Source organism: Lepisosteus oculatus, chromosome 13, assembly GCF_040954835.1.
Source record: "Lepisosteus oculatus isolate fLepOcu1 chromosome 13, fLepOcu1.hap2, whole genome shotgun sequence".
NCBI classification, from domain to species: domain Eukaryota; kingdom Metazoa; phylum Chordata; class Actinopteri; order Semionotiformes; family Lepisosteidae; genus Lepisosteus; species Lepisosteus oculatus.
In genome coordinates, this window is record NC_090708.1 from 15,060,348 (window position 1) to 15,077,203 (window position 16,856).

General features: G+C 35.7%; 1 long non-coding RNA gene across 1 annotated transcript; it reads left to right on the forward strand.

Annotated features, from left to right (window-relative positions):
* Positions 1-273: 273 nt before the first annotated feature.
* On the forward strand, positions 274-7,093 carry LOC138242219 (uncharacterized). The gene is made up of 2 exons (XR_011191474.1): positions 274-679; positions 6,263-7,093. It is a non-coding gene; the product is annotated as an uncharacterized lncRNA (long non-coding RNA).
* The last annotated feature ends 9,763 nt before the right edge of the window (positions 7,094-16,856 follow it).

Sequence of the window (16,856 nt, forward strand, 5' to 3'; positions counted from 1 at the left end):
TCGTCTATCAGGAACGAATTTCGTCACAGGCATCTGTCTGTTTTATTTGAGATGTTTATTTAAGTTTTATATCTTTGTTATACCAAACAAGCTCTTAGTCGTGTATGCTAATTAGTAGGTACACATATACAGATAAGGATATACAACCATATCCAGCTGGATCATTAGTTTGCTTTAAACAATCCAGTTATGTTTCCTTAAAAATATTTAAACCAGGAAAACACGACTCTCCGAGTTCTTCCCCATTTTTGTTTTGTTTGTCATATTTGGAGCTGAATAATTTCTTCCAAAGCTGATCACTTTCACTTGAAATCCGCATCATTCATGAGTTAATTCATCAAAGCAAAGTTTCTGCGAGGTTTTTTTTTTATAAAGAAGGGCTAAAGTAATAAGTCGACCACTGTGACATTCTCTGGGCTTAGGCTATTTTTCATAACCCAGCTGATACTCTTTTGTGTAGCTAAGGAAAGTCCTTAGATGATGAACGAGCAAACTCTGGGATTTTTTAATTCTTTTTTATTCGGCGTTAACTGCTGGACTATATATCTGTCTATGCATTTCATTTGCCTTTTCTATGTGCTCGATATTAATCATTGGATTAAAAAGTACAGATACCTCGAAACAATTGAAGAACATTTATTCATTATTGTCTATGTTTTGGCAAAAAATCATGTTTAGGGTAAGTATATTATTTCCTTGCAAACAATGCCTGTTTTACAAAGTGTACCTTTCAAGCATTTTGAATGAGAGTTTTAGTAGGGGTAGCCTTTTCTTATTTTAATGGGAATAAATGCAGTATTCTTTGTTTACTTGGGTGACTTCAGGACCGGTATACTAATTTCTAAACGTAATTAACTAGATCCTTATGATCAATTCTTTCTTAGTCCCGACCAGGGTGCTGTGCTACAAGCAGTGAAAAGCCTATTTTTGCACGCATGACACAGGAAACAGCACTACCTGTAGTTCATTAAGACAACAAAAACTCAATACAATTGAAAGGAAGTTCGTCCAAACCCTCTCGTTATACCTGCAGCGCAATTAATGTTACTTGCTCAACTAATCCATGCCGAAATGTCATGTGATCAGTATTTAATGGTTTGAAAGGAAAAGGCGAAATCGGTCAGTAAAAAGCACAAATAAGAATTTAACCGCAAACGTGTTGTAGCTAATTGGGGGATGTTCTATCGTTATTTTCTTATTTTAGAATCTGTTATACAGCAAAAATATTTTGTGATATAGTGTAACCAATGTAGTTCAAATGTTATTTCAAAGCGGTCGAAGACCTACTGTATAAAGTGCCATGCAGCGTTTACAATATGATGGGCTGGCAGTTTAAATGTAATGTTTAAGTTGTTTGCTGAAGGAATCAAATTGGTCAGGCGAATATATATTTTCGTTGACACCACTCGACGATATTCGGAAAAATGCAGCTTTTGCATCAAAACACTAAAAGAACTCCAGACGTAATTTGACAAGTACGCGGATACCCTGTCGCCTGCTTAAATGTCTTTCGTGTAAAATATTCCTGACAAGGTCTACATCTTTGCTCCAGATAATAAACTGCCGCCCCGTTGGCTGGGTAGGTGAATCAACACACACTTGAACTGAAAAGGACTTGACCTTTGCCTTTATGTTTTCCTCAATGTTTGTCTATAACACAATCAGGCTTTATAAGAGACATGCAGGAGTGTGACACTGCCTATTCAACAGATAGATGTTCGCAGCCACACAGAATGCTAAGAGTTCTGAATAGCGTATAGGTATTTGTAAACCTTTGTAAGTGTTTGTAGGAGTTGTTGCCTCTTCTAGAAAGACCCTGGCAGCCCTGGATGAAAAAGCACTATTTAAAATTTAAAATAACTGCATGTAGCAATATTAAATTACTTTATAAACTAAGAGCTTGTGTGTTACATGCCCAATCATAGCTGAAGATGCACACCATCCCCAGTCTTCATACGCCCAATAAGTAGATAGTTAAACCGTGTTTTAAAAAAAGCGTCACTGTTAATAATAATCTGATCCTGATAAAAATAACATTTTTATAGCACGGGTATGAATAGGACTTGAATTTTCCCATTCTCGCTGTGATGTGAATAGGATTTTTTGGAGATTCTTATGGAACAAGTGTATATTTTACTCTTAATTTTAGTTACTTACACAAGGGGGAGGTGAGTGGTGAACCTTTATGTTTATTAAACTCTTACACTAAAATAAAGTTAAAATGACAAAATGCAGTGGTTTTTAAACAAACCTGCAGTAATTTATTAATGAATTGATGTACAATACAGGACTCTGAACTAGATAGATGAAGGCTGCACTGAAGTGAAACCAGCTCTCAGATGTAAAAGGAATTTATCGAATGAACATAAACACAGCTACCGTAGCTGCTCGGAATCCGAATTGTATTGGATTTAAACAAGGTAAGGTGCTGAGGTATCTCTTCGGACTGTATGAGCCTCAGACTGAGTACTGACCTTCCTTCGTCATCAGTCTGAATCCTGCATAGCTTGGATCAGAAAACTTTATAACCTGGATGTTAGACAATGCATACAGATATTCATGAAGTTTGAATTTTTGGCATCTGGAGCACTATTTTTTGATCTGCAATATGCAGCTCTGACTTTATTGGGACTGACAGAGTTTATCACTTAGAAAAAGTATTTTCACTTCAAGACAGTTCCCTCAGCCCAGACAAAAGTTTCCAACTTTTATACAAACCACCCATACTCCGCAGACTACTCCGCATACTCTGACTGATGGTCAATCTATGTATTTCCACCAAGTGCTACATTATATGACTTATTAACAGACTAAATACATCATCTTCCGGACTACACCACACAGAGGAACGTTTGTATTCAGGAAGACAATGACTTCTAGTTAAAAAAAAACTCGTTGTTTACAGTTGTTTACAAGAAAGAACAGGCTCCTAGCCCTTTGTCAGAATACTTCGGATGGCTGATTTCCTGCAGTTGAACAGGGATTGGCCAGTTTTACCCTTTTATTGGAAGACAGCTCGGTGTCCTATTTTAAAAACGAGTCCAGTCTCCGTAGGTCACGTGAGAATACAGTCGGGTCCTTACTGGGGAGTTAAGGGCCCACACTGTGTGTTAACGTGAATAATCCACTTCCACAGCTCAAATATTTTGGGTTTTTATTTACGAGATCCAATCAAAAACAGTCATCCGAAATTGTTGTGCTTCAGAAAATATGGGGACATAAATATAATTAATGCTACGAGTAAATTAACTATAATATCATCAATGAGGGAGCCGCTTATTCCCGACGAGGGTGGAAACAACCCGGAATCTACCCTTATAGCACAGGGCACAAGGCGGTACACCGTGGACCGCACGCCAGTTGGTCGGAGAGAACACGCACAAACGTCGGAAAACTCAGGGTGAACATGCAAACTCCACAGGGAAGACACCGTAGGCTGAACTAGAACCCAAGACCTAAGCACGAAGAGGAGGGAGAGCTAACCGCCACTTCGCCGTGCGCATATGATAAGACGAGTAGCAGCGACATTTGTTATTATTTGAACATCACAGACCACTATGGCATTTTACTCAATATAAAGAAATGCATAGTCATGAAGAACTCCAACAGTCATTTATTATTTATTATCATTCACATGAATGAATAATTTACAAACAATTACATGATCTAGTGAGCTTTGATCTAGATGATTGTTAAAAGGCTTTCCTGGAAGAGACAGGCATGTTTTAAATGGTAACATTTTCTTTTGGGTAATATTAGCGAATACAGTCATCCAGATCCAGTGTGCAGTTTCTAGAAGACTAACAAGACAACAACGTATCAGGCACTTCTATAACAATCCAACAGTAAAGGGTTTAGTTTCAGTGTTAAACCATGCTGCAAATTCTATCTCTGGTTATCTGACGTATGTATTTATGAACTGAAACTAGATTTGCTCACTGAATAAGTCTGCTTATTCAATTAACCTTTATTCTACGACAGACCGGTTTCTAGTCAGCATCCCGGGAAAAAAAAAACAGTGATGAATGAAAAATTAAAGAGGCAGTGGGAAGACAGATATTTTCCTAACCAGAACATGTACATGCCTTAAGGAGGTGCTAGAAGAATTAACAGATATTATGCTAAAGAACAGAGAACTCCATCTGGAAAGAAAAAAAGGGCGGTGGTATTTCACATTACTGTCTAACAATTACTTGGTGCATTACTTTACCATTACTATACATTTTTAGGGGCAGCTTACGGTTGAACAGAGAAAAACACTTTTTGAAAGAGATGATAGGATATAAAACGACCATAGAGGTAAAAGCAATGTTAACAATTACAGCTGCAATGTTCATATATACTATGTCATACTGTATGTAAACATACCTTCTGTTTTGGTATTGATACTCAACTTATGTAGTGGAGTATATACCGTACAGAGCCTTTATAGGCAAATTGAGTTTACATGTCGGAAAGTCTGGAACTCTGTGAATTCTGGTTCAAAAGCTCATGTGACCAACCAAAGCAGTTTGTATTGTCAATATCACACAGCAGTTGGTTCGTTTATTCAACATTGGTAGGTAACCCACCATATATGTACTGTATGGATGAATAATTAGGCTGCCATGTTACGTAATTGAGACGTTTAGGTGTAACCAATAAAGGAGAATAAATAACATTAAATTACTCCATCTTTTAAAGCTTTTTAAATGTTTATTTTAATTTTAAAACATTTAAACGTTTCCTTTGATATAACGGAACAGTTAATGTCACAAAAACATTTTCATTTTATAGATATTCCTTCCTCGTTTTGCTTTTCAGTTATTATAACTTAGATTGTATGTTTAATATAGAGCACAGGGCATGATTAAAAAAAACCCAACTCAATTCAAATTATTTAAATAATTAAATTAAGGCTTCTCAAACATTGTCGTGATCATAATTGAATTCCCACATATTATGAAAATGGAACAGGCTTCACTTAATGTGTCCGTGTGTGTTTGAGCATGTTTTACTGTCAACATGGGGGCAAAATCTGAGAAAATATTCCCATAAGAATACTTACTCCTGACAAACAGACAATATCGGGACGTCCCCTGAATGAAAATGATCTTTTGTTACAAACTGTCTCGAAAAGAGGCCATAGATGTTTGTTTTGGGGTCTATTTTCACACCCTATGCAGTGTCATTTTGATGGAGCAAAGAACTGTAAATAAAAGCAGAATGTGAACTATTGGCAAATCCCTACATATTCAAGAAAAGAAAACGATCTATCAACGTGGCGAAAGGAACCCGAAAAAACTCAACAGACGGTTTAGAAACTTTCCTATGATGGAAATGACTTTTTCATAAACCAGGTGGCGTCTTATCTGAACGCAAAATGAAGAGTCGATGGAAGACAAATAGGTTTAGCAAATAAACTGGCAATTACCATGCGTACATAGTCTATATTTATGCACTTATTAATTTGGGCTTGCTAGAGCCATCTGGGTAGTGTCTTGCTCCTAGGTACAGCAGCAGAGTCAACACCTGGGACTGGATCGCACAACCCCTCCGCTCAGGGGTATTGAAACGGGGCTGTGCTTTCGAGAGAATGAAAACAGAGACATGAGAACCAAAGAGAGCTGTGTACGATTCGCAGTAACCTGCCGGTTAGACCAGTAACAGGTACAGGTTTATCACAGCTCCTGAGATAGTGTAGTTTAAAGAAACATTTTAATAGAACTATGAGGAGCTCGGAGAAGAAGTTTAGTCTTAGAAAACTAAACGTGCCCACGAAACATATTAAGAAAGAGTCCTGTATTAATTTGAAAATGAATAAATAAAAAGTACAAATGGCCAATGGCATTTTAGCAAATCCGACACTCCTCTCTAGATTCTTGTTTGCAAGTGTTGCGGTTGCATTTTTATAATTATGTTGAAAATCACATGCAATTATGTAATGTAATTGATAAAAAAAACAATTACATTATTTGATAAAAAAGTACGACCCCTAAACAATTACATTATTTGGTAAAAAAACTACGACCCCTAAATTTATAACAACGAATAATTTCTCAATAGACAATATTTTATTCTTGTTTGTTAAATAAAACTTGTTGTTACGGGAAAATCAAAAAGAACGTAGCTGAGAACTCAACATTTGCTATTGCTCCCGAGAAGAAGGTTTTATTAATCATTAATTATCTAGCATTTTCACAGCATTCAGTAATATCTGACATAATATAAAAGCCTGTTATGCTCAAAAGCCGCTTTTCTATAACTTCTTTTGATTTTATAGATCAAAGCCTCCCGAAATTGGCGACCCGAAGATGTACATTGTTCAAGTGACAACATGACGATTCTGGAGAGAAAGCATGGCCCATCGGAAATGTCAGCAAAGCAAAGCAAAAAAGCCTTACTTTTCAGGCCCCCGAAGTCATTGTCTTTAGGGTTTACACCATACAGTAGAGTGCCATGGTAACGCAACCTGCTGCTTTAACAAAGAGTTTAAATGTTGAAAAGCAGCTGAAGTGACCAGAGTGAAGACAGCAACAGAATAAACAATATTTTGATTCATTTGAGAAATGAGGGTTTTGAAAAAAACAAAACAAAACAAAACAAAACAAAAAACAACCATGAATACCGGCATTGTTCGTTGCCTTTAAAATTTTGATTCACCATATCATAACCCCTACGAGGAAGAAAACATCAATATCCCGAAGGAAAAGGCATGTTTCTATGGAAAACCAAGGAATTTTAGTCCATAACAGATCTGGTGTAAAAATCAAAGAGATCAAAGGCAGCGCTCCTGGGAGCGTAGATGGGCCTGTGAATCAAAGATGGACGATCTAGACTCCTAAGTACTTGGCGAGATTGTGTATTCAAGCCTCAATCGCGTTTCCAAGGCAGTCGCTGTCCAAAGTGCACATCTAAAAGTCAAAAACTATTACCTCTATGGGCTTCGATGAAAGGAAGAAAAAAACAATCAAATATTGTGGGCGCATGCTTAACACTGACACAAGGCAATACAATTACTATGTGGACGAAATGCTTTTGTTTAGTAAAAAGGAAGTTAAAGTTAAGATGATTGGACAGTACCACACAGGGACAATGGTTTCTGCATATTAATGAATCACTGCCCCTTTCTAAACATCTGATTAGCAATAGACTTTAAACAAGTACGTGGAGTTCTAGGCTCCTTGAAAGATAGGAAATTCAGACGATTAAGATTACAAAGTAATAATGTAACAATTGTTCAATTTGAAAGGCTATATTTCTATGTCTTTTTAGTTGTTGGATTATATCATAACAGCAAGAATGCTAACAGACAAATAGGTTATGAAAAGTTAGATATAGACAATTACAAATTGCTATTTACTTTTCCGTTTTCTTTTTTATGATCAGCGGTCTAGTCTATGTAATTAAATTACCGTCGTGTTTTAAACCTGCACAGCACACGAGCTATCTAACGCGATTAACAGCTACCACTATATTTCTAACACCTCAGAATTAATCATTTGTTAAAGCGTATTGATCAGCCCCGCTTGCGCTGGAGTGTCGAGAGCAACAAAAGGGATTTATTTTATTACTAACGCTAATTAAGGTGGCTTGATAAGCATGTGTATAAGATACAAGTGTCGTATGTAGTCTAGAAAGAGCACTAAGTAAACAGGACAGACAGAAGACTGAACCCTTTGTGAAGCTTGTGCAGCTGTCCAGCCCCCTATTGTATTGAATTAGACTGGCCACAGCCTCCCTGTTGCCCCCTCGCCAATCCAATGCACAAAAACAGATTGGGATGTTCTGCATGCTTGGGCAACATTGCAATCCCAACCTTACCCTTTTATTTTATTCTATTGAAGACAGGGTGCCATGAACATTTTTTTCCTAGCAAACACAAAGCTGCTTTAGAACGCTTTGGGAAAGAAAAGCAGAAAAGAATTAAGTTGATAAAAGCCTGTAAGAATGAACGCTACTATAAGAACAATGAGGAAGGAAGTAGCAGTAGTGGAACGAGAGACGGGGGTTATCTTGTTATCGCCACATTAGTCCCTTCTCCAGAAAATGGTTGGGGAAAAATTTCAAACAAATCCTGAATTATTAATCCTAAAAGTGAACAGCATTTAATCTCTGTTCATGTGAATATTTGGTGGATGTTTAACGTGAATGAAGAAATCTAACACCGAGTTGAAATAGAAGCAGTGAGACTGTCATGTAGGTTTTGAAATACTGCCTTGATAGAAAGCTTGCAAACAGAAGGTACAAGGCTGTAGATTTCGCGAAGTCGGCAAAAATGGAAACGCAATGAAAGTCTTTTGTGTGCGCGGCGATTACTTCTAAATGAAGTGCTAAGACAAAAACAAACTAATAAATCGGGTCACTAGAAAAGCTCAAGTGAAATAACAACAACTAAAGTAAACAAACAACCTTTCTAATGGGGTGTCGCTTGACTAAATGTCACGCTTAAAAAAAACTATCTTCCACATAGAAGACAATAATATATTATAATAAAGAAACACCGCTATACCCTCGCCTCTTGTAATGCAATATTGATCATACTGATAGAAATGGATGGTACACGTGTGCACAGTATGATTAGATTTTATTTCATTAAATGCAAAACAGTTGAATAATTAGTTAATTGTGCTGAAAGGGAACTATTTTAATTTTTCCTAATAGTTTTATATTACATTATATTCAATTTAAAGAAAATAATAAAACTAAACACAGTGTAATGGTTTGCTCTCTACAGCACTCCCTGAAGTATATGAAAGAGGATATTTTATATATTTTGAAAGGCATACGTATAAAGTTAATAATATTTTATAACCCTTTTTGAAAATTCAAAGTGCTTTCAAATAGGTAATGTGTCTACTTTTCCATATGATTTATGTATTAATATTAAACTTAGTTAAATAAAGAGTTAAAGATCGAAGGAATAATACAAAAATGAATGTCTTCATGTTAATTTGAAAACTTTCAAGGTATCAACTGTTAACTGCAAAGAGTACTGAGTGATTTTGTTTATCTCATGACTAAATTAATTCTGATATCCAAGTCAACTTTTATCTGTTTACAAAAACATTTTAAAAAAAGTTTTTTCTCCTTAAAAATTGTGTACTGGATATGCAAAGAATGACTGGAAATTATTTCTCTAAAAACACAGAAACCTTTCGCATTTGGTCAAAAACCTAAATAGAAATGGAGATTAAAGAAAAGCACGAGACCCTCCTTTATAAATTAGTAGGCTTGTCAGAAATGACACCAATCATATCTAATATGTCATCTTGGACATCAGCAATTTGTAGTGAAGTTAGCTATGAAGTCTACCATGTGCTCCGTTATGTTGTGACCAGCTTCAACAGTCACCTCAGCTTTGCATTGCTGATGTAATGCGCATACATGTTTTGTTTGCAGAATGGAAATGTATCTCCTTTTTAAGTACCTTATACTTACCAATTCAACATTAATTAATCCATTGCATCCATTATGAAGTGCATACAGGGAAAACACCAGACATTTCTTTATGTATAACATCATTTTTAAGTTAGATTGTGTGATATAAGGCTAAAAATAACATTAATTACCTGTTTTTTGTGAAAACCTATGATGAATACAAGCTAGCTGTGCTGCAGGCTGCTACCTTTAAGACTCTTTTAGACAATTTACCAGTAGGTTTCCAGGGACTGGATTCGCTCTTAGAAAGCGACCACCAGCAGGAACACAAATGAGTCAAGAAAGGCTGAATGTGTTAAGATAAATGGCACTGTGGCACATTACAGACATGTGAAAGTAGAAGAACCAAAAACAAACAATGTGACAAACAACACAAAATTCTTTTGAAAAAAAATGCATTGCTTAATCCGTTGCCATGCTAGCACAGTTTTTGAGTGTTGCATATGAAGTTAAATATTAAACAACTTGTAATTTACTGTTACAGTTAATTTAATAGGCATTGCCTTATAATTATACAGAGATTTGGTTATGTCTAGAAAATACTAGATTAACTATGGCTTTGCATGGTGTTTTGTTTTACTTTTTCAAGACTAAAGATGATTTCTGATTATAAGCTTTTTTTTTAGAGATTGTTGATCTGTCTAACTTAATCAGTCATATGCTGTATGTACATGCTTGAATTTATTTTCTCCAGGAATGCCTAATAGAAATTGAAATAAAATTCAGGTATTCCAGATAATTCCACAAAATGAGTGAATTGAAACTTCTAAAATACAACATATGCAAAGTGAAATAACTATATGCATACATACATATTCATGTGAAAGAGCAAAGAGATAAGAATGTGCAGATATTCAATTCTTGGGAAAGCTGACAACTGGACATCAGCATTTATAATGTAGATTAAAGAGACATATTATCAACAGGATACTAGTTTTCAAGTTGATATAAGATGAACAGATGAAAAATGTTAGGGTTGTCTGATTTGTAATTATCACTTGGTTTTTGAGGAATATTACATGTAACATTTAGTAGCCATTCTTTCTTGCAGCAGGAAAAGTTAAAAAATATAAAAATATTAAAAGTTATCGAAGTAGGCCATGAGGGGCATTGTATTTAAACTCTGAGAATTCTGCAGTTTTTGCCATTTTTCCCCCTGCAGAGCTTTCTTTCAAACTAATGCTACATTGTCTGGACCCTGACATTTGCACACACCCAGTCCTACTTCAAGTGAGACATCTTTTATTCCCACTATGTTTCAAACATTAATTTGGAAACTCTGGGCTAAAAGCATTAAAGTGGGTGTTGAACAATATCTTGTATTAAACAGAAATAATGTTAAAATTACTGAGTCACAAGTACCTCTGATAAGCACTGGTTCATAGGTTGTACCACACAAGTACACATATTGATAAGGACTATTGTATTTTTAAGCAGAATTTTCCAAATGAAGCATCTAAGGTAAATTCAAATGTTATTCAGCAGTGGTACAGAAGTGACTGACAATTCTCAAATGCAGGAACATTCATTTTGTCTGTGTATGAATATATTCAACTAGGGCCTAGGTCACTGGGACAATGACTTCAAGAGGTTTAAAAAAAGCTATCCACATAGTCATACAGCTCTGTGGGTTACGTTGCAGACACTTTGCACACTCTAAATGCTTTGCCATAGTTAACACTTGTCTGGGATGTATATCCAGTCTCTATAGAGCAACTCTGGCTGTCTGGTGTCAACAGCTCTGCACTTGTGGCCTGCTGTCAGAGAAACTAATGAGTACCCCATTCATATGTCGTCAAGGAAATGCCAGAGGTGAGATGAGAGAAATACATGAAAATGTAAACACAAAACACACCCAACCAGTTCTGCTGTATATATGATATGGACCATATTGTTACACAGCACTAAAATCCAAATCTAACCAGTCACAGGAGAATCAGAAGCAGTTTCTGCAGTAAAGTGGCTTTATATATTACTTGAGAACATACTTGGAACTTTGAAAGTATAGCTTGTCCATCAACCATGTGTAAGATTTTGGCATTGGAAATGATTATATAAAGAAAGGAAAAAGGGGCATATCATTCCAATATCAGTTTTTGTGTCATAATGTGTGACGTTGACATGTTACAGTGTAAATGGTTTTCAGATAAACCATTACAAAATCTGTGTAAGAATAGGCAGTTATATCTATGGCTCCTGTAAGAAATATCTGATGTGGCCAAAGAATCAAAATAAAAGTTTTACCTAATAAAGAATACTTACTGTATGTCTACTGATCGCAGGCCAACTTCATGATTCATGCTAAACTGTAAGAGGTCATGAAATTATGCCACAGACAATAGATGTTGAGAAACAAAGTCGAAACTCTCCAAAACAGATGTTTAGTTCCTCATCATAAATTCTGTACGTAATAGGTGACAAGCCAGTAAAGATCTGGAGGATAACGTTGCTGCAAGTATGGGTGATAATGCTAATTCATGTACATAAGATATATGCCGGCTCAGAATGACCTAAACAGGCACATAGTAAGGTATATATATATAAAACAATGAATAATCAATTATTAGTTTGCAAAGGTGGCACGATGGTGCAGTGGTTAGCATTGTTGCCTTACAGTGCTGGGGCCCTGGGTTCAATTTCTGGGGTTATACAGTATCTGTGTGGTATGTTTTCCCTGTGTTCATGTGGGTTTTCTTCCACAGTCCAAAGACATACTAGTGTGGTAATTCAGCTATATGTTTTTAGTTATATTCAGTACAGTGCTAGTATTGTTCCTTTCATGTCCCTCCTACTTTTTAAATGAACTAGAACAGTTCTTAACACATTCTGTTCTACTTAAAATATAAAAATTAAATTCATATCCTTCCTGTCCGTGAATGACAGGCAATGGCCCATTTTAAGTCCCGAAATGTTTTTAAGAGTTTTAATTTTTCAAGCCGTTATTGAGAATCAGGGGAAGAATACATAAATTCAGTTACAATTAATTCAATTTTAATATTTTACTTTTTTTTACGCTTGCATTGTGTAAATATATACATTACACCATACAGAATATAGAGCACATAAATTCAAGTAGTATTAAAAATACCTGGACATTTTTATTATATATAAATGGCAATTTAAAGTATATATACATATAAACAAAAAATATAAAAAATATTTTATTTTGAGCTTTTGGATTGGAGTTGCCTTGCCTGAGTTCTAGTTAGGCTGTGCTTCTCAACTTGACAGGCAAACCATATGGAGCACAGCTTGGATGTTTTCCCCAGACTGCATAATAATGGTGAGGAAGAGCAAAGACCAACCAAAGCAAACTATGCTATCCAAGATGCAGCAGTCCACACATCTTCTTGGCCTAAGTTGGAAACGGTAACAGGGGGACCTAAAAAAAGTAACAACCATCCTTGGCCACATGTGAGATGCAGGTGGGGGTTAAATTTCAGTGTGGATTTCTAGCCAAGGAATAAATGGAGTCCATGCTTCCAGCTTGTTAGTCTTGTTGTTTTTTTAGAAAAAATGCAGAGTAAGGAATTAAAACCAGCATTTTTTAAGAAGGCATCTCATCTCATTACCAAGGATGGATGCATGGCTTGCTGATTAGACGATATTTGTGTCCTGTGAAAAGGTGAAAAACCCTCATTCTCGCATGAAAGAAAAAGAAACTGGGTCACGGAAATAAAACAAGGTAGCCATGGTGTACCACAGGTCATTTACTGCACTTCCGAGTCATCAGTCAAATCCCCATCGTTGAAATACACACAAAAATAATCATTAATGACATTGAAGACTTTTACAGAATAATTTCCAGGCTAGTAAGTGCTGCACTTCAGAATGAATTACCTTTAATTAGCTACAATTACCTGGTATTCATTTTGATACCTAAGCTGAGCACCGTGAGTAGAGATGCTTTAAAAAGCCAAACCTAGGCAGCAGAGCTATGAAGTGATTTTACACGTTGTGAAAAAAAACAAGACCAATGGTGCGCTAGGTTATCATGATGCTAAAACCTCTTCTTGTTTTGCTTGTGAATAATGACGAAAAAAAGGGGGCGGGTGATGAGGAAACATGAATACAAGGTTGCACATTAGTGTCTTTCCCGTCAAAAGAACTTCAGCTGGGAATGGTAGAAGTGTCCACTGCTGCCATAGCTCTTTACATCTCACATGTGCATGTAAACAATCCCTTGTTGTTCGTAGAGCAGGCCAATTTATATGTGTTGCCAACATATGTTGTGCATAGTATCATCAAAGGTCAGGCCTGCTGTCCTTTGAACACTTCAAAGCAGGATGAGACTGTAGCTTTTAAGTTTTATGGCAGGTGTATGCAGGGGTTCCTGACCAGCTCAGGGTGGTCTGAGGAGACTGTTGTTCGACCAGACTGTCCAAAATGTCTTTATTCGGCAGGAGATGTTAGGAATCCTAGACCTGAAAGGGGTTTAGTAGAGACTTGACGTACCAGACATCACATCAAGCATCTCTGGTTTCAATAGCCCTCAGCAGGACAGGCTGCTGCTAGTGTCATCCCCTGAAAGCAGAAGATACATCTGGGCCAAGAAAGGGTTTGGTGATTACGTTTTCAACCACACACAATTGGACTAATTGCTTGCTTATGCCATTTACCCCCTTTTAAGCTCAATTTATCAAATACTCCTAGACATTAGTGGTACAAAATAAAGTTGCAGCTTTTAAAATTCTAAAATTGAAATACAGCGACATAGGAATAGGACACACAAGATAAACAATTTTCAAAGATATATTTGCCAGCTGCAAATTTGTTATTTGTTATCCTATTGTTTTGAAATCTTTAATATCAATGCAGAATTTGTGCAAATAGTCTCAGTACCGTATTTCATGGGTTGTCTATCACTTGACTAAATACCTGAGAGTCTACTGTGCAGACCTACAGCTGAAAGACAGCAGCACTGCTTTTGAGCGAGTTAGAAGTGCGTTGTGGTGTTGAGCACAGGGGATTGACAGTCAACTACTTTCATTCAAAATTATTTGTAATTAGCAATGCGACAAGAGGCTTCAGCAAATTTAGTAATGAACACTTATGCCTGACAAGTAAATTACGCTCCAATTCCTTCAGCCAGTTTAACACTCAGAGCTCAGATGCACATTGTGAAAAATCATTACAGCCTTAAAGCTAAGCAGGTGTGTGGCAGTGTGCAGATGGGGGGGATACCTTGCACATTGAGCTGTAAGTTGGCATTGGAAATGCTTTAGCTTTTGGATTTGAAGGAGAAGATTCATAATGTTTCAACTTAAGTCATTTAAAATGTCTATTCACAGCTAATATTTCAATACACACCCTTTAGCTTGCATCTAGATAAGAGTTCTTATATCTTAAGGCATTATATATTTTAATTATTCTAAATGGATATATATATGCATACATCAAACAGAGTATTTTAATCAAGAGCTAACAAGAGCCTATTACAATGTAGCCTAAAAACCTACTGCCACTTAAGTTTTTATTTCCAAATCCCCCTCACTCCACCCCCAGAACCAGTTCATCAGTGAATTAATAATCAAGTCACCCTAGTTTGTGCATTACATCTATATTGTACTTCTATGCTAATAAAGCAGCATTTTAAAATTGTTGGTTTGATTTACCCATGTGTCATTAATATTGTCTTATTAAAAGCACTCCTCTGCAACATCCTAAGGAACATTATCCTGAGAGTATGTGTTATCTGTTTTATTTCAACGTTATGATACAGGGAGGCTAATATTGTAGCTAGATGATTAAAAGAACATTACCTGAGCCTTGAGATTCACTGAATGAGCAATGCTAAATTGGTTGTTTTCTGTTTTGTGATTAATTGAACTTCTAAACCATATTTTAGTGTGCTTTGTTTTTCTGTCCCTAGTCATCTCCTATTATTAAAGAGAAATTCTGAATATCTCTCTTGGAGTCCAATTAAGGATTTGCATCATGACTAGATTTTTCACTTTAATTACCGTATATAAAGTAGGGTTTGACTTATTTCCTTATTTATCAAACTATGCAGAAGAAACAGAATTCATCAAATAAACAGATATCTGTACCTATAATTGCAGCTTGCTCTCAACAATAGGAAGAAAATATGAGGCTCTAAATTTCATTATGAACAGAATAATAAACATCTGAATAATTAAGCCTTGTGTAAATCATTTACATGTCAAATATAAGAACAGATAAGACATCTTCATTTGAAAAAGCAAAACAGTATTTATCCTAGAAAGCCTGCTCAGCAAAAATGTAGTCAAGAGTGAAACAAAAGGAAAAATATATACATATACTATATATTCATGTTGCTGGGACTTACCATGGAAAACGGATAGGCTGTTTGGTCTTATTTAACATATGGTGGCAAGTTAGAAGCTTAGTTCACTTTAAGTGAAATCTACATTTTTATCTAAGGAGAAAATCAAATTAAAAAGAGTTTTATACATGTTAGAATCCCAGGCAGACTCTGAATATTTATATTTTCATTCCATGTCAATGGGCCATTTACTTAGCTTTATACCAAAAACATGTGTATATATTGTTTTGCTTTGGGCAATGGAATATGAACACTTTCCAAATTTACATTGCAGACATAAATATTTTTTGGTTCAGTGCAAAGACAAATTCTATAATTTGTTGAAATATAAATAAGTGATCTGATATATAAAAATTGGAATAATAGGTAACAGATTTATTTTTAATGTGTTAGATGTTAGGTTCTCTGAATGGCTTTTAAGTAGCTCCTTACTGGTTTGTCAATGTGAAAAATTTTCAACTTTTTGGTTTCCTATCAATTCTCTCATGTGCCAGTACATTGTGATTGTGTTGTGAAAATGAATACAATCATAGCATGATGCTTTGTCTATTGGCTTGATCTTAGGACCACAATATGGAAAACTTTTCAACTGAATGTAATGCAAATACACTTCCTTTTACAATTAGAATGTACCATTGTTTTATTTTTAAAAGACTTCATCAACAGAATTTGACACTTAGCCATCATCTCTGAAATGGATATCTGTTTTATTCATTCCAATGTGTCCCATATACAGTACATGATGCATATGACTGTACACAACCACTTGCATTGTAAAATAGGCCTTTGTTGGTGTAGCTAGTGGTTGTGATGTACATCTGCTTCACAAGGATTCCTTGTGTTAAATTCTCTGGACCTGCCTGCTGTGATCACAACTGGCTCCCTTTAAACTAGATCTGAAAGATTCTTTTTGGGAAGAAAAACAGTGTGATGTTGTTAAAACTTAATGATCTAAAACCTTAAAGACTTTTTACAAATGCTGTAAAGAAGTAACTCTGAAGACACTTGAACAGCTTTTTTCCCTGTTTTCATTTCATTGGGTTAAAGAAACTAGGAGATTTGGATGGCAGTCAAAGTGAAAAAAAATGTGACATAAGTACATTGATTTTCTCTTATAATTTCCACAATA